Below are 19,222 nucleotides of genomic sequence, written 5' to 3' on the forward strand. Positions count from 1 at the left end.
GATTACTGTAGCTTTGTAGTATGTTTTGAAGTCAGGGATTGTGATGCCTCCCGTTTTGTTCTTTTTTCTCAGGATTGCTTTAGCAATTGGGGGTCTTTTGTTGCCCCATATGAATTTTAGGATTCTTTGTTCTAATTCTGTAAAGAATGTCATTGGGATTCTGGTTGGGATAGCGTTGAATCTGTAGATTGCTTTAGGTAGAATGGACATTTTAACTATGTTTATTCTTCCAATCCATGTACATGGAATGTCTTTCCATCTCCTTATGTCGTCATCCAATTCTCTCAGAAAGGCCTTGTAATTTTCATTATATAGGTCCTTCACTTCCTTAGTTAAATTTACCCTGAGGTATTTTATTCTTTTTGTTGCAATTGTGAATGGTATTGTGTTCTTGAGTTCTTTTTCTGTTAGTTCGTTATTAGAATATAGAAATGCTACTGATTTATGCAAATTGATTTTATACCCTGCAACTTTGCTGTAGTTGTTGATTACTTCTAAGAGTTTTCTAATGGATTCTTTGGGGTTTTCTATATATAAGATCATGTCGTTTGCAAACAGCAAGAGTTTCACTTCTTCCCTCCCTATTTGGATTCCTTTTATTCCTTTTTCTTGCCTGATTGCTCTGGCCAGGACCTCCAGTATTATGTTAAATAAGAGTGGTGATAGAGGGCATCCTTGTCTCGTTCCTGTTCTCAGGGGGATGGCGCTAAGTTTTTGCCCATTGAGTATGATGTTGGCTGTGGGTTTGTCATATATGGCCTTTATTATGTTGAGATAGTTCCCTTCTATGCCCATTTTGTTCAGAGTTTTTATCATAAATGGCTGTTGGATCTTGTCAAATGATTTCTCTGCATCTATTGAGATGATCATGTGGTTTTTATTCCTCAGTTTGTTGATGTGTATCACGTTGTGATGTGTATCACGTTGATTGATTTGCGGATGTTGAACCATCCCTGTGTCCCTGGTATGAATCCCATTTGATCATGATGTATGATCCCTTTGATGAACTGCTGAACTCTGGTTGCCAAAATTTTGTTGAGAACTTTTGCATCTATGTTCATCAGTGATATTGGCCTGTAGTTCTCCTTTTTCGTGGTGTCCTTGTCAGGCTTTGGTATCAGCGTGATGTTGGCCTCATAGAATGTGTTAGGAAGTGTTCCGTCCTCCCTCATTTTTTGGAATAGCTTGAAAAGGATAGGTATTAAACCCTCTCTGAAAGTTTGGTAGAATTCCCCAGGAAAGCCATCTGGTCCTGGGGTTTTATTCTTTGGGATGTTTTTGATTGCTGTTTCAATCTCTTTCCTTGTGATTGGTCTGTTCAAATTGTCTGCTTCTTCTTGACTAAGCTTTGGGAGATTGTAGGAGTGCAAGAATTTATCCATTTCCTCTAGGTTATCCATTCTGTTGGCATATAGTTTTTCATGGTATTCTCTTATAATCCATTGTATTTCTGCAGAGTCTGTTGTTATTTCTCCTCTTTCATTTCTGATTTTGTTTATTTGAGCTTTCTCCCTTTTTTTCTTTGTAAGTCTGGCTAGGGGTTTGTCAATTTTATCGTCTCAAAGAACCAGCTCTTTGTTTCGTTGATCCTTTCTACCGCCTTTTTCATTTCAATAGTATTTATTTCTGCTCTGATTTTTATTATTTCTCTCCTTCTGCTGACTGTGGGCTTTATTTGTTCTTCTTTCTCTAGTTCAGTTAGGTGTAGTTTAAGATTGCTTATTTGGGATTTTTCTTGTTTGTTACGATGTGCCTGTATTGCAATGAATTTTCCTCTTAATACAGCTTTTGCTGTATCCCTTATGAGTTGGTATGGCATGTTATCATTTTCATTTGTTTCCAGGTATTTTTTGATTTCTTCTTTAATTTCCTCAATGATCCATTGGTTGTTCAGTAGTGTATTGTTTAGTCTCCACATCTTTGTGCCTTTCTCAGCTTTTTTCTTGTAATTAATTTCTAGCCTTATAGCATTATGTTCGGAGAAGATGCTTGTTATTATTTCAATTTTTTTAAATTTGTAGAGGCTTGCCTTGTTTCTCAATATGTGGTCTATCCTTGAGAATGTTCCATGTGCACTTGAGAAGAATGTGTATTCAGCTCCTTCAGGGTGGAGTGATCTATATATGTCTATTAAGTCCAATTGTTTTAGTTTTTCATTTAGCTCCACTATTTCCTTGTTGATTTTCTGTCTGGATGATCTGTCCATTGATGTGAGTGGGGTGTTGAGGTCCCCTACTATTATTGTGTTGTTTTTAACATCTTCCTTTAGGTCTGTTAATAGTTGCTTTATGAATCTTGGTGCTCCTATGTTGGGTGCATAGATATTTATAAGCTTTATTTCTTCCTGATGAAGTGTCCCTTTGATCATTATATATTGTCCCTCCATGTCTCTCTTTACCTGACTTATTTTGAAATCCACTTGGTCTGATATAAGAATTGCAACACCTGCTTTTTTTTCCTTGCTATTAGCTTGAAGTATGGTCCTCCACCCCTTCACTCTGAGCCTGTGTTTGTCCTTCGGCCTGAGGTGTGTTTCCTGGAGGCAACAAATTGTTGGATCTTGTTCTTTAATCCATTTTGCCACTCTGTGTCTTTTTATTGGAGAGTTCAATCCGTTTACATTGAGAGTGATTATTGATGCATGTGGACTTAATGCTGTCAATCTGTTGCTTGTTATCTGGATTTCCTGCGTTTCTTTTCCTGTGTGCTTTAGACTACCCATTGAATACTGCAGTTTCTTATGCTGGGTTTCTAAGGTTTGGGGCTCTGTTCTGTTTTTTAGTTTAGTGGCTACCCTGAAGTTTGTATTTAGAATCTCGTGTATAATATAGTCTGTTCTCTGGTGGTCTCTTATTTACTTGGCCTAGACTGATTTAGTCCCTTTGCTCTTCCCCTCCTAAATTGTTTTCATTTCTTATTCCAACTCGTGTTATGAGTTTGTAGTTAGAGTGATAAGATCATCTTTGCTTTGGTAGTTTCCTTACCTTTATCCTAATGCTATAGTTGAATATTTGCTATCCTATTCTGATTCTATCTATCTGTCTCCCTACTCTGTGGTTTGTGACCCCTTTCTCCCTTTTTTCTTTTTTCAGGTATGAGAGCCTTCTTGAGTATTTCTTGTAGTGGAGGCCTTTGGGTTACAAATTCCCTTAACTTTTGTTTGTCTGGAAAAGATTTAATTTCTCCCTCATATCTGAAGGATATTCTTGCTGGATAGAGTATTCTTGGCTGAAGATTTTTATCTTTTAAAGTTTTGAATATGTCACTCCATTCTCTCCTAGCTTGTAAGGTTTCTGTAGAGAAATTTGCTGAAAGTCTGACAGGAGTTCCTTTGTAGGTTATTTTCTTCTGTCTTGCTGCCCTGAGTATTCTTTCTTTGTCTTTCATTTTTGCCATTTTTACTACTATGTGCCTTGTAGTAGGTCTTTTTACATTGACAAATCTAGGAGATCTGAAAGCTTCCTCTACACACATTTCTCCCTCAATCCCTAGATTTTGGACGTTCTCTTTTATAATTTCATTAAGCACACTTTCTGCTCCATTTTCCTTTTCCACATTCTCGGGAATTCCTTTGACCCTTAAATTCTTTCTCCTCATTGAATCCACTATCTCTCACAGATTTTCCTCATTTTTTTTAATTCTTTGTTCTCTTTTTTCCTCTGTCTGGAGCCATTCAGCCTGCCTATCTTCGATTATGCTAATTTTCTCCTCTATGGTGTCTACACGGGCATTCAGGGAATCTGTATTCTGTTTTATCTGGTCCATTGTGTTTTTCATCTCTAGTAATTCTGTTTGATTCTTCTTTATAATTTCAATCTCTTTTGTGAAGTAACTCCAGAACTCGTTGGCTTGTTTCTCTATCTTTCTCTCTACCTCATTGAGTTTTTTTATTATAGCTGCTCTGAACTCATTTTCACTTTGTTTACCTATTTCCAAGTTCTCAGGACTTAATTCTGTGTTATTGTTTTCCTTCTGGTCTGGAGCTTTTATAAATTGCTGGGTGGTAGAGAAGTGGTTTTTTCGCATGATGGTAGAATTCGGTTGCAGTTACAGCCTGCCGCCATTAGATGGGGGTCGAGAGCTGCACGTTCTGAGCTCTCCACCTTCGGGCAAGATGGCGGTTCCCAGCGTGGTTTGCGGGGGGGGGGGGGGGGGGGGGGGGGGGGGGGGGAGTGGCTGTTTTTCTCGGCATCGATCTGGATTCGGATCAGTTCTGTTCTCTGGTCCCGGGGCCCTGGGTTTATGGGGTCCCTGCGCACGGAAGCTTTCCCTCGTCAGCGGGTTTCCACTGTACTGACAGTGGGAGTCCTGGACGATCCCCAGTTGTGCGGCCCCTCCCCCGCTCCTTCCTGCACCCATGGCAGCGATCCCAGTCTCTAGGGGAGGGAGCGAAGTTCTCTCCTACCCTGTTCCAGCTCCTCTGAGGCCTCATGCAGGGTCTCCGTCCTCCATCTTTTTGGTACCATAGGTCTCTGACATCCTGGCATTAGGTTTAGTAGCAGAAATTCAGTTTTTTTCCAGTCTTTTGTTGTAGTTTGGAGGGGAGATAGTTCCGGGTCAGCTCACCCTGCCATTTTGCTCTGCCCACTCGCTCTGAATATGTTTATTAGCTCCAACAGTTTTTTTGTGAAATCATTAGGTTTTTCTACGTGTAAGATCATGTCATTTGCATACTAAGATGACTTTACTTCCTCCTTTCCAACTTGGGTGCCGTTTATTTACTTTTCTTGCCAATTGCTCTGGTTTGAACTTCCAGAACTATATTGAATAGAAGTGGTGAAAGCTGACACTGTTGCCTTGTTCCTGATCTTAGAGGAAATGCATTTGGTTTTTCACCATTGAGTATGATGTTAGCTGTGGGTTTTTCATATATGGCTTTTATCATGTTGAGGAATTTCCCTACTATTCCTACTTTATTGGGTGTTTTTACATTGTTTTGTTAAATGCTTTTTCTGCATCAATTGAGATGATTGTGTGATTTTATTTCTTCCTTCTGTTAATGTGATTTACTACATTAATTAATTTAACACGTCAAACCATCCTTGCATTCCAGGAGTAAATTCCACTTGTTATGGGGTGGTCCTTTTTATATGCTGCTGAGTTTGATTCCCTAGTATTTTGTTGGGTATTTGCATCTATATTCATAAAACATTTTTGTCTGTATCTTTTCTTTTAGTGCCTTTGTGTAGTTTTGCTATCAGGGTAATGCTGGCCTCATAAAATGAGTCATTTAGGAGTATTCCCTCTTCATCAGTTTGTTGGAGGAGTTTGCAAATAATTGGGATTGATTCTTCTTTAAGTGTTTGGTAGAATTTAGTAGTGAAGCCATCTGATTCTGGATCTTCTTTGTTGTGGGGGTTTTCCATTACTAATTCAATCTCCTTACCACTTATAGGTTATCTTCATTTGGGGTGCTATAACTGAATATCATAGACTGGGTGGCTCAGACAACAAACACTTATTTCTCATGCTTCTGGAGGCTGAGCCGATTAAGCTGCTGCCTGTCTGATGTCTGGGGAGACCACTGTTCCTGGTTTTCAGATGCCCATCTTCTTGTATCCTCACAAGGGGGATAGCAGAGAGAGGAAGCAAGCTCTCTCATGTCTCTTCTTATAAGGACACTAATTATCTAATTACCTAGTTACCTCCCAAAGGCCCCATCTCCTAATACCATCATGTCAGGGGTAAGATTTCAACATATGAATTTTTGGGGGACACAAACATCTAGTCTATAGCATAAGTCTATTCATATTTTCTCTTATTATGTGCAAGTGTTTTATTTTAATTACTCCTATTTGAAAGTCCTTGTTTTTGCAGGACTTTGAGGCCTTTTTTTATCAACTCTTTCCACTCCTTAAAATTTCCCACAAGTTTCGTCAAATTCACGTTGTCCTCAGGACTGTTTCAGAGTGAGTCCAGGTATGTCAACAGATTCGTTGTTACTCCACCTCACCAGCAGTTTCTATCTTTCTGCGATACGTTGAAGCCACTAGCACAGTGCAACTTGCATAAATGGATAGGCCGAAGGTTCAGAGGGTGATGTTTAACCTCTTCCAAGTGGCTGGAGCCTTGCATTAGGCATGTAGGCCCCTGACAATGTTGCAGTCCAAGTATGTGTTCAATCTCATAGGTTAAAATCCTACAGGATTGAAGCAGCAAAATACTAGTCATTGCAGGAATATAATATTTATCAAAAATTGAATAGTCAATTGAAGATGTTTTCTGGAGCACCTTCACTTTGTCTGCATATCATGAGCTATAAAAATTACTGCTGTCTGTGGCAAAGCTGATATTTGCACACCATCTGTCAACGAGGCCTGTCCGGAGGAAGAATCCCAGGAGCCTCTTGAGTAAAGATCAGTCATTGTTATCCCCACAACACAGAATGCATCTTCATGTTTCTTCCTTTTTGAAAACGTCAAGATGTGCCCTGCATGAATTTGTAGGTTTTGTGTGTTGTCGTTGACTCTAAAGGAACACTTCATTGCCAAACCACGATGTGGTTCTAGGATTTTTAGTGTCAAGCCATAGAAAAATGCTGCATAATTAACCTGGTGCCATTCAATATATTCTTCACTGGTAATTCTAGTGTTCCCTAGAGATCCAGTATATACCGATGGACCGTTTCCCTGGGGGTTGTCTTTCTGTAAGTATCATTGGAAAACTATTTAAAGTCTTCAGAGCCCTGTGCTAGGAGGTGACACAATCTGATTGCAAATGCAAGGTCATGAGTCCAAAGAGATCATTGTCTGGTTGGACAGATTCATTCATGAAATGCTGTTCCCCAGCCCACAAGTTCTCATGCAGTTACACAAGCGCTGGGTTTTTTGATAGGAAGATCTTTACAGAGGAACAGTCAATTGAAGATTTTACCTTCAAGGACAGGAATGTGTAGGCCTGACCATAGAATTGTGTGGGGTCCCTTCACCCCCCACAGGCCTCGATGATGCCCACTAGCCTCTCATGGTGGCCTCTGCAAACCTCCATTTCTTCTTGAGTAAGTTTTGGTAGAACATGTTTCTAGGAATTTGTTCAGTTCCTCTAGCTTAGATTATCTAATTTCTTGGTGTACAACTGTTAATGGTATTATTTCATAATCCTTTTCATCTCTATAAAATTGGTAGGAATGTCTGTACGTTTGTTTCTTATTTGACTCTTCTTTTATTCTCAATCTAGAGAAAGGCTTATCGATTTTGTTGAATCTTTCAAAGAACCAACATTGAATTTTGTTGATTTTCTCTTTCTCTCTTTTCTATCTCTGCTCTATTATTATTTCCTTTTGCTAGCTTTGAATTTAGTTCTTTTTTTCAATTCCTTAAGAAGTAGAATTAGATTACTGATTTGAGATATTCCTTCTTTTCTCAACATACTCATTTACAGCTGTAAATTTCCCTGTGAGCGCTGCTTTCACTGCAGCCGCAAGTTTTGCTCTGCTCTGTTTTTCTTTTCATTAGTTTCAAGGTCTTTTCTAATTTTCCTTATTTCTTCTTTGACCCATTGGTTGGTTAAGAGTGTTTTTTAATTTCCACGTATTTGTAAATTTTCCAGTTTTCTTTCCGTTTTCATTCCCATGTTTTATTCTACTGTGATTGGAAAAGATACTATGTATAATTTCAGTCTATTTAAATTTTCTGAGACTTGTTTTGTGGCCTAACACATGGCCTATGCTGGAGAATGGTCGATATGTATTTGAGAAGAATGTATTTTCTCCTGTTCCGAGTGTTCTCTATGTCTGTTAGGTCTAATCAGTTTATAGCATTGCTCAGTTACCTCTTCCCTATCTGTCTGCTGTCTGCCTCTTATATACGTTATTGAAAGGGGAGTATGGAAGTCTCCAGCCGTTATCGTGGAACTGTCTATTTCTCCTTTCAATTCTGTCAATTTTTGCTTCATATATTTTGGGGCTCCTTAGGTATGAATATGTTTATAATTGTTATATCTTCTTTCTGTATTGAAAGCTTTATCAATAGGAAATGTCTTTCTTTGTCTCTTCTAATCTTTCTTCATTTAAAGTCTATTTCTGATAATAATATAGCCACTTCAGCTCTCTTTTGCTTGCTATTTGCATGGAATATCTTTTTCCACCCTTTTACTTTCAACCTTTTTTTTTCTTTACATCTAAAGTTAGTGTGTTGTAGACAGCATATAGATGGGTTCTGGGTTTTTTAAAATCCAATCTGCTAATCTTTCTCTTTTAATAGAAGAGTTTAATCTACTTACATTTAATGTGATTACTGATAAAGATTTACTTCTGTCATTTAGCTATTTGTTTTTTGTTCCTCAGTTCCTCCATTACTGCCCTCTTTTTGTAGTCATTTGTTTTTTGTAGTGTACTATTTTGATTCCCTTCTTTCTTTTTCTGTATAGTTTTTAAGTTATTTTCTTAGGCATTATCTTGGGAATTACAATTAACATCCTAAACTTATGACAATATGCTTTGAATAATATCAACTTAGTGCTAATAGTATACGAACCCTCTGCTCTATCTCTACTGATTTCCTTTAGTTCTTTTTCTTTTTTTGAGGAAGATTAGCCCTGAGCTAACTACTGCCAATCCTCCTCTTTTTGCTGAGGAAGACTGGCCCTGAGCTAACATCCATGCCCATCTTCCTCTACTTTATACATGGGACCCCTATCACAGCATGGCTTTTGCCAAGCAGTGCCATGTCCGCACCCGGGATCTGAACCAGCGAACCCCGGGCTGCTGAGAAGCGGAACGTGTGCACTTAACCGCTGCACCACTGTGTCAGCCCCTCCTTCAGTTCTTTGTCCATGGTTTCCTTTAGCTCCTTAAACATATTTAAGATCATTTATGTAATGTCTTTGACTAATAATTCCAATATCTGGGCTTCCCCAGGGATGGTTTCCATCAAACTCTTTATTTCCTGTGAATGGTCCATACTTTTCTATTTCTTTGTATGTTTTGTAATTTTTTGTTGAGAAGTGGACATTTTGAGCATCAATGTTTTGGTAACTGGAAACCTAATTCTCCCACTCATCAGGGATTGCTGCATTTTGTTTGTTGGTGGCTGGATCCATCCTTTTGTGGCTTTTCCATACTATTTTTCAGTGTTTTTTCTTTGTTGTATGTGTTCACTCAAGTGTCTTTTCTGTTGTCTCTACAGTCAGCCAGTGATCTAACAAAGATTTCCTTAAATATCTGGCTCCCAAGAGAGAGAAAAAAATACATAGTCTGTTTAAATTCTCTCATGGCTGGGAGGCATTTCAGCCCATGGGGGTTGAAACAGCAGTCAACCTCCATGCCTGCGTCTCACTGATCAAAAACAGCAATCAGAAACCACAACCCTGACTTTTAGGGGACAAAGTCTTTATTTTTATTGCCCACTCTGGCTCCTGTAAACCACATTAGGAACGTGGGCTGCTGTCCCCATAGTTTCTTGTTCTGTGGCTGGAGGATAGGGAATGGTAGCCGCCATCTCACTAAAGCTAAAGTTGACTACAATTTACCAGCCTCTTCATCCAGCTCGTTCCCGGATGCTAAAGTCTTCTACTACACTCAAGTTACGAGTTATTTGCTTCATACGGTTCCTGCCAATTTGACTGTTGCTTCCATGGAGGGGTGGGCTCCTGGAGCTTCCTACTCCACCATCTTCCCTGACGTTGCTACAGTGGATTTTTGGATATTGATCTTGTGTTCTACAAATTCATTAAACTTGTTTGTTAGTTCTAATAGTTTTTCAGTGGATTCCTTAGGATTTTCTATATACAAGATCACATCATATGTAAAAAGGAATAGTTTTCCTTCTTTCTTTCTAATCTGGGACACCTTTTATTTCATTTTCTTGTCTAATTGTCCTAGCTATAACTTTAAGTAAATATTGAATAAATGTGATAAGAGAGAACACCCTTGTCTTGTTCCTGATTTTAGGGGAAAACCATTTAGTCTTTCACCATTAAGTATTGTGTTAGATGTGGGGTTTTCATAGATACCCTTTATGAGATTAAGTTTCCTTCTGTTCCTAGTTTGTTGAGTGTTTTTATCATCAAGGGGTGTTGGATTTTTGTCAAATGCTTTTTCTACATGAATTGACATGATCGTGTGGTTTTTGTCCTTTATCTTATTGATATGGTGTATTACATTAATTGATTTTCAGGTGTTAAACCAACCTTGCATTCCTTTGGATATGTCTCATTTGGTCATGATGTGTAATTCTTTTTATTTATGAATGGATTTGATTTGCTAATATATTTTTTTGGTTTTTTGGTATATATTTATAAAATATAGCCAGCCCTGGTGGTCTAGTGGTTAAGATTTGGTACTCTCACTGCTGTAGCCTAGGGTTGCTTCCCAAGTTGTCAGGAAGCTTCCTAGTGTTGCTTCCTGTCAGTTGTGATACTGTGGCAGCTGCATGTTGCTGTGATGCTGAAAGCTATGCCAACAGTATTTAAAAATACCAGCAGGGTCAACCATAGTATACAGGTTTCAAGGGAGCTTCTAGATTAGGCAGACTAGGAAGAGGGACCTGGCCACCCACTTCAGAAAAAATTGGCCCTGAAAACCCTATGAATAGCCACAGAGCATTGTCTGATATAGTGCCAGAAGATGAAAGGACGGCATGGAAAGACTGGGCAGTTTTGCTGCACTGTACACAGGGTTGCTAGGAGTCAGAATCGACTCAATGGCACTTAACAACAAATTCGTGAAAGATATTGCTCTCTTCTTTTTTCCTGTGAGATCTTTGTCTCTTTTGGCATCAGGATAATACTGGCCTCAGAATGAATTGGGAAGCTTTCCCTGCTCTCCTAACTTTTGGAAGAGTTTGTAAAGGATTTGTATTAATTCTTCCTTAAACGTTTGTTAGAATTCACCAATGAAGCCATATGGTCCTGGAATTTTCTTTGTGGGAAGTTTTTTGGTTGCTAATTCAATTTGTTTACTTATTATAGTTCGATTCAGATTTTGTTTCTTGTTGAGTAAGTGTTGGTATTTGTGTCTTTCTAAGAACTTGTCCATTTTGTCTGTTATCTAATTTGTTGGCATTCAGTTCTTTCTAATATTCCCTTATGGTTCTTTTTATTTCTGTAATGTCAGTGGTAATTTCCCCTCCTTATAATTTTTAATCATAGTAATTTGTGACTCTTGTTTTTTCCTTGGTTAGCCTAGCTAGAGTTTTATCAATTTGATTAATATTTTTAAAGAACCAGCTTTTGATTTCATTGATTTTCTCTATTGATTTCCTATTGTCAATTTCATTTATTTCTGCCATGATTCTTTTTCCTTCCCAAAAGCCCCAGTGCATGATTGTATATTCTAGTTGTAAGTTGTTCTAGTTCTTCTATGTGAGTTGCCACCACAGCATGGCAGCTGACAGACGGGTGGTGTGGCTCCATGACTGGAAAACTCAGGTGCTGAAGCAGGCAGAGCGCCGAACTTTAACCACTAGACCATCAGGGTCAGCTCTCTGCTGTGGTTTATATAATTATTACTACTTGCTTTAGGTTTAAATTACTATTCTTTCTCTAGTTTCCTAAAGTGGAAACTTAGATTATTGATCTTAGCTCTTCCTCCTTTTCTACTATATGTATGTAGGGCCATAAATTTCCTTCTAAGCACTGTTTTCATTGCATCCCACAAATTTTGAAAATTTGTATTTTCATTTTCATTTGGTTCAAAATATTTCATTTCTTTTGAGACTTCTTCTTTGACCTGTGTGTTATTTAGAACTCTGTTGTTTAATCTCCAAATATTTTATAATTTTCCAGCTATCTTTCTGTTATTGATTTCTAGTATAATTCCACTGTGGTCTGGAAACATTTTTTGTATGATTTCCATTGTATTAGATTTGTTAAGATGTGTTTTATGGCCCAGAATGTGACTTATCTTAGTAAATGTATTCTGCCGTTAATGGACTCCTCTATCTTCACATTTATAGTAATCACACTTTTGTATTTCTCTATGGTTTTAAGAACCAAGTGTGTATCTCTAAACACTACAGTTTATCTTGCTTGTTTTCCTATTGTCTTTGATCTGTCTTAAATCTTTTAATCTATAGATGGCCCTTCTGTTCTTTTTTCTTAAACTTTATTTGTTAAGGAACTCAATCCTTTAACTTGTAGATTGCCACAATCTGATTTTTGCTGATTGTGCAGTTAAACGTGATACTGTTGGTCAGTCTTGGTCAGCTCATATTTGTCTTTTCATTTTGGTGGGACTATGTGTGGTATTATATTCTTTCAACAGGAGTTACTGATGGTCTGATTCTCTCTTTTGTAGTGTTAGCACCCACTGGAGCATCTTCAAGTTGGCTCCTCATTCTTTTTGATATGATCTTGGTATCTGATATGGCAAGATATTCCAGATACATTTTATGTATTTCCTGCTTCTCGAATCAGTCATTTCTCCAAGAATCCCTGGTGTTATTTCCTGGGAAGTGGTATTTTAACAGCACAATCTAGACAGTGGGGAATGAATATTGCTCTTGGGCTTGTAATTGCTTCTAGGACGTTTTAGGAGACAGGTACACTAGTAAAAACATATTTTAGTAGCATTTGCCAGGTTTGTCCATTATAAAGTTATCTCCCTTTCCATAAGCTACTTTTTGGAAGCAAGTCAGTAAGTATAGCCCACACTCACGGGGTGGGGCATCAAGCTCCACCTCCTTGAGGAGTCTCCCCTCATTTTTAAACAGCTGTGCTATCCCTTACAATGTCAGAGCATATTGACAGAAGGTAGCACACTATACTCTCCCTTTAACCCTAAATTAAAAGGGGAATTTAATTTAATTTAAATTGATTCTAGAAATAACTAAATATTTAATGCTTACCACCAGTCTTTATGTCGGTGTCTGTCTAGTCATTTTGCTTCTCTGAAACTTGTTCTCTACTGGATTCCTCAAGAAGGACTCAGAGGTGTAATGCTCCTTAAGTTCTAGGATATGAGTAATGGTATGCCCACAACTTTCATAGTTGAATGTCAGTTTGACTGACTTTAGTAAAATTTTTTAAATAAGATTCTTGATTCATTTACAGTTTACCTTTTTTTTTTACAAGGACATGGAAACTTTTCCAAGAAAGCATATATATTTTTTCATTCAAACTAGCACACCAGTGTTTAAAAGTCTCACTTATAAATTAACTTCTACCATTGTAATAGCGTGTGATTATTTTTAAAGCACTCTCAGGAGATTTGTGAGTAGCAGGTTGCTGTAATTATTGCATTCAGAGTGTGAATCATCCATGTTTTTTCTTTTCATTGCGTCTGTCTATATTCTCATAGTTAGTTTTCCAAGTTTTGTAACAAATAAGCACAAACTTCACAGGTTAAAACAACAATATTTATTCATAGTTTCCACGCTTCAGAGGCCCAGCATAGCATAGCTGCAAACCTGATCAGGGTTTTACAAGGCTGCAGTCATGGTGTTGGCCAGGGCTGGGATTCCATCTGAGTTCTTTTCTGGGCTCACAGGGTTTTTGGCAGAATTGATTTCCAGTTGAATTCATGGTGGCTTGTCATTTCAAGCCCGAAGGAGTGCTTTTCTGGCTTCCCAACACCAAAGGCAGGGTGGGCATAGTTGCTGCAATGGACAGGGTCAAAGCACCAGTCAGAATAGTCTGACTCCCACAGACCTATGGAGGTGGCTAACAAGTCATCACGTTCCTAGATGTGAAATAGATAGGAAGCCTACTAAATTCTTACTTGATCTGTATAAGCAAAAATGTTCTAGGTTGGGCCAGCCCCAGTGGCCTAGTGGTCAAGTTTGGCATGCTCCAGTTTGGCAGCCTGGGTTTGGTTCCTGGGTGCAGACCTACACCACTCATCTTCAGTGGCCATTGTTGTCACAATGGCTCACGTACAAAAAAAGAGGAAGATTGGCAACAGACCTTAGTTCAGGATGAATCTTCCTCAGCAAAAAACAAAAAGTTCTAGGTCAAGTGAACAAAAATCTAACTCAAATCATAAAAATACACAGTCGTGATTCCTCAATCAATGGCCAGACTTGAGCCAGTTTACCAGAGCTCCTTGAATGAAGGGGAGTCTGGGTCCCCTTGAGGAAGGACCCCAGTACACTACCAAAAAATTTATACTGTTAATCTTTCATCTAGCCTTTCCCAAAGGGACTTATGGCCTTTTACCTGAATAACTGCATTGAGGAAAAGAAAATATCCAGACCTTTCAGGAACTACTGGACACTAGCTGTGAACAAGCATTGATTCCAGGAGACCCAAAACATCATTGTGGCCCTCCAATCAGAGTAGGGCCTTATGGAGGTAAAGCAATCAGTGGAGTTTGAACTCAGGTCCATCTCACAGAGTGGACCCAGTCAGTCCCCAAACCCATCCTGAGGTTTTTTTCCCCAGTTCTAGAATGCATAATTGGAATAGACATACTTAGCAGCTGAAAGAATCTCCACATTGGTCCTCTGACCTTTGGAGTGGGAGCTATTACGGTGGGGAAGACCAAGTGGAAGCCATTAGAACTGCATCTACCTAGGAAAATAGTAAACCAAAAGCAATACCTCACTCCTGCCAGGATTGCAGAGATGGTGCCACCATCAAGGACTTGAAGGATGTTGGGGATGGTGATTCCCACTACGTCCCCATTCAACTCTCCTATTTGGCCTGTGCAGAAGACGGGTGGATCTTGGAGAGTAACAGTGGATTATTATAAGCTTGACCAAGTGGCAACTCCAGTTGAAGCTGCTGTGCCAGATGTGGTTTCACTGCTTGAGCAAATTAACACATCTCTGGTACCTAGTATGCAACTGTTAATCTGGCAAATGGCTTTTTCTCTCTACCTGTTAATAAAGACCACTAAAGCAGTTTCTTTCAGCTGGCAAGGCCAGCAATACATCTTCCCTGTCCTACCTCAGGGTTATATCAACTCTCCAATCTGTGTTACAGTTTAATTTGCAGCGATCTTGATCACCTTTCCCTTCCACGAGGTACCACCCTGGTCCATTACATTGATGACGTTATGCTGATTAGATCTAGTGAGCAGGAAGTAAGAACTGTTCCAGACTTATTGGTAAGACATTTGTGTGTCAGAGGATGAGAAATAAATCCAACTAAAATTCAGGGACCTTCTACCTCAGTGAAATTCCTTGGGGTCCAGTGGAGTGGAGGATGTCAAGATATTCCTTCTAAGGTAAAGGATAAATTGTTGTATCCGGCCCCTCCTGCGGCCAAGAATGCGGCACGATGCTAGTGAGCTGCGTTGGATTTTGGAGGCAGCATACTTCTCATGTGAGTGTGTTACTCTGGCCCGTTTACCAAGTGAACTGGAAAGCTGCTGGTTTTCAATGGGGCCCAGAACAGGAGAAGGCTCTGCAATAGGTGCAGGCTTCTGTGCCAGCTGCTCTGCCACTGGGCCATGCGATCCAGCAGATCCAGTGAGGCTTGAAGTGTCGGTGGCAGATAGGGTGCTGTTTAGAGCCTGTGTCAGGCCTCTATAACAAATCACGTCCCAGGCCTTCAGGATTTTGGAGCAAGGCCTGTCACCCTCCATGGATAACTACTCTCCTTTCGAGAAACAGCCATTGACCTTCTACTAGGCCTTGGGTAGAAACTGAATCTTTGACTATCAGCCACCAATTTATCATGCGACCTGAGCTGCCCATCGTGAACTGACTGTTATCTGACCCACCAAACCATACAGTCAGCCACGCACAGCAACACTCTATCATCAAATGAAAATGCTATCTTTGTAATTGGGCCTGGGCAGGCCCCGAAGGCCCAAGTAAGTTACATGCAGAAATGGGCCAAATGCCCATGGTCCCCACTCCTGCTATACTGCCTTCTCTCTCCCGGCCCTCAGCTGTGGCCTTGTGGGGAGTTCCCTGCAATCAGATGACAGAGGGAGAAAAGACTCAGGCCTGCTTTACAGACAGTTCTGCATGACATGCAGGTCCCGCTGGAAAGTGGACAGCTGCAGCACTACAGCTCCTGTCTGGGCCATCCCTGAAGGACAGTGGTGAAGGGAAGTCCTCCCAGTGGGCAGAGCTTCAGACGGTGCACCTGCTTGCTCATTTGCTTAGAAGGAGATATGGCCAGATGTGCAATTCTACGCTGATTCACGGCTGCAGCCAAGGACTGGATGGATGGTCAGGGACTTGGAAGGAATATGGTTGGAAAATTGGTGACAAAGAAATTTGAGGAAGAGGTATATGAATAGACGTCTCTAGACAAAAAATGTGAATATATTAGTGTCCTGTGTGAATGCTCATCAAAGGGTGACCTCAGCAGTGGCAGAGTTTAATAATCAAGTGGATAGAACGACCCGTTCTATGGATACCGGTCAGCCCTTTTCCCCAGCCACCCCTGTTGTCACCCAACGGGCTCACAAACAAAGTGGCCATGGTGGCAGGGATGGAGGTTCTACATGCGCTCAGCAACATGGCCTTCCACAATCCAAGCCAACCTGGCTGCAGCCACTGCTGAGTGCCCAATCTGGCAGGAGCAGAGATCAACGCTGAGCCCCCAGTATGGCACCATTCCCCAGGGTGATCAGCCAGCTGCCTGGTGGCAGGTTGATTACATTAGACTGCTTCCATCATCCCAACTGGAATAGAAACTCACACTGGATATGGATTTGCGCTCCCTACACACAATGTTTCTGCCAAAACTACCATCCGTGGACTTACAGGATGCCTTATCCACCACCATGGTGTTCCATACAGCATTGCTACAGATCAAGGAACTCACTGCACAGCAAGAGAACTGTGGCGAGTGGCCCGCGCTCAAGGAATTCACTGGTCTTACCATGTCCTCCGCCATCCTGAAGCAGCTGGCTTGATAGAATTGTGGAATGGCCTTTTGAAGACTCCTTTTCAGTGCCAGCTAGCTGTCAGTACCTTGCAGGGCTGGGGCAAACTTCTTCAAGAGGCTGTGTATGCTCTGTATCAGTGTCCAATATATGGTGCTTTTCTCCGGTAGCCAGGATTCATGGGTCCAGGAATCAAGGGGTGAAAACAGGAGTAGTACCACTCACTATTACCCCCTAGTAACCCAATAGCAATATTTTTGCTTCCTATTCCTATGACTTTATGTGCTGCCTGGCCTAGAGGCTTTAATTGCAAAGGAAGAAATGCTTCCACCAGGAGACACAACAATGATTCCATTGAACTGGAAGTTAAGACTGCCACCCAGCCACTTGGTGTTCCTCATGCCTCTGAATCAATGGGTAAGGAAGGGAGTTACTGGGGTGATAGATCCTGACTACCAAGGGGGAATTGGACTACTACTCCATGATGGAGATAAGGAAGAGTATGCCTGGAACACAGGAGATCCCTTAGGGTGTCTCTTAGTATTATCATGCCCTGTGATGAAGGTCAGTGGAAAACCACAACAGCCCTATTCAGGCAGAACTAGCAATGGACATCCATACACATGCATTCTTTACCACTGTACGGTATATATGGGCTGGATCCATTATCCATAACCTGAGACCTTCAGCAATGAAGGTGGAGTCACCCCGCCAGGTAAAGAACCACAACCAGTTGAGGTGCTTGGTGAAGGCAAAGTGAATACAGAATGGGCAGTAGAAGAAGGTAGTTATAAATACCAGCTATGACCACATGACCTGTTTCTGTAATTGTCATGAGTATTTCCTCCTTATTTTGTTACGAATACATTTGTGTGTATAATCGATATATTAAGCAAATATCTTTGTTTTCTTTCCTTTAATTCTCTTCTCATGTAATATAAGATATATTGACTGTAAATCATGCTATTTCAGCATTGTTAATTCTACATCATAGTATTTAAGTTACAGGATAACCAGGAGAAGAGTAAACATCACTCAAGGACGTTACCTCTTCTTCTGGGGATGGGGTCAGTGCGTTTGGGGTTGTACACAGGATAGTCATGTCATGTCCAGGTGAATTACGACTTATTATTGTGTCTATCTGGAGACTGAGTGTGGTTTAAGGAGATGTATGTGTATATATGTCAAGTTGACGAGGGGTGGACTTGTGATAATTTTATGTGTCAACTTGACTGGGCTAGGGACGCCCAGAGAGCTGATAAAACGCTATCTCAGGGTATGTCTGTGAGGATGTTTCTGGAAGGGATTAGCATTTGATTCAGGAGACTGAGTAAAGAGATCTCCCTCACCAATGTGGGCAGACATCATCCAGTCCATTGAGGGCCCAAATGGAACAAAAAGGTGAAAGAAGGGCAAATTTGCTCTCTTCTTGCCCTGGGCTGTCCATCTTCTCCTGCCCTTGGACATCAGAGCTCCTGGGTTTTGAGCCTTTGGACGCCAGGACTTCCACCAGCAGCCCCCTGGTTCTCAGGCCCTTGGACTCAGACTGAATTAGACCACCAGCTGGCAGACAGCAGATTATGGAACTTCTCGGCCTCCATAACCATGTGAGCAAGTTCCCATAATCTCCAGATAGACAGGTCTATATATAGATCAATATAAGTGTGTATATATATATGTGTGTATATATATGTGTATATACATAGAAACATATCTCCTATTGGTTCTGTTTCTCTGAAGAACTCTAATACACTCCGTTTCCATGATTCAGGAGCTCAGCGCAGCATAACTGGGAGCCTGATCACGAGTCTCACGGGTCTGACAAGGCTACAATCATGGTATCATCCAGGGCTAAGATCTCATCTGAGTCCTCTTCCAGGCTCATGTGCTTTTTGGCAGGATTCATGTGCTGCTGAACTCATGATGTCTTGCCCGAAGGAGTATATTTCTGACTTCATCTCTCTCCTTTCAGGGAAGGCCTCTTTGGGGGCTCACCTGATTAGGTAGGACCACCTAGGGTGATCTCCCTTTTAATTAACTTAAAGTTGACTAATTAGAGACCCTAATTACATCGGCAAAATCCCTTCAGCTTTACCATATAATGAAACCAAAGCATGGAAGTGAAATCCCATTATATTCACAAGTCCCCCTGCCCACGGAAGGGGTATAGATTACAGAGGTCATGTACATGAGGGGACAGCCATCGTGAGGGCCGTCTTAGACTTCTGCCTACCACAAGTGGATAGAAGAGTGAGTTTTTCTTAAGTGTGTAACAGAATTGCATTTTGGAAAACACACTGCTTGCTTTTCTGACATCGTCATCATGTCTTGAGTTTCTGATGTGAGCAGGGCCCATGGCTAAGTCTGACAACAGAGAGCAAAGCATGCTGTGTACTTTTCTGGCTCTTTTATTGTAGACTGTGTACATAAAAAAGAAAGGAAGCAATAGACAGCAGCATGTGCTAAGTGATAAATCAGGGGTATCAAATCAAAGTGGTC

General features: G+C 40.5%; 1 long non-coding RNA gene and 1 pseudogene across 2 annotated transcripts in view; both read right to left on the reverse strand.

Moving 5' to 3' along the window:
- The window catches only part of LOC123285356 (uncharacterized), a 106,313-nt gene that overhangs the window by 56,174 nt on the left and 30,917 nt on the right, over nucleotides 1-19,222 (reverse strand). The gene's annotated exons all lie outside the window — the stretch shown is intronic.
- Nucleotides 4,192-8,087, reverse strand: LOC139045179 (archaemetzincin-2 pseudogene; annotated as a pseudogene).

Source organism: Equus asinus, chromosome 4 (genome assembly GCF_041296235.1).
Source record: "Equus asinus isolate D_3611 breed Donkey chromosome 4, EquAss-T2T_v2, whole genome shotgun sequence".
Classification (NCBI taxonomy): domain Eukaryota; kingdom Metazoa; phylum Chordata; class Mammalia; order Perissodactyla; family Equidae; genus Equus; species Equus asinus.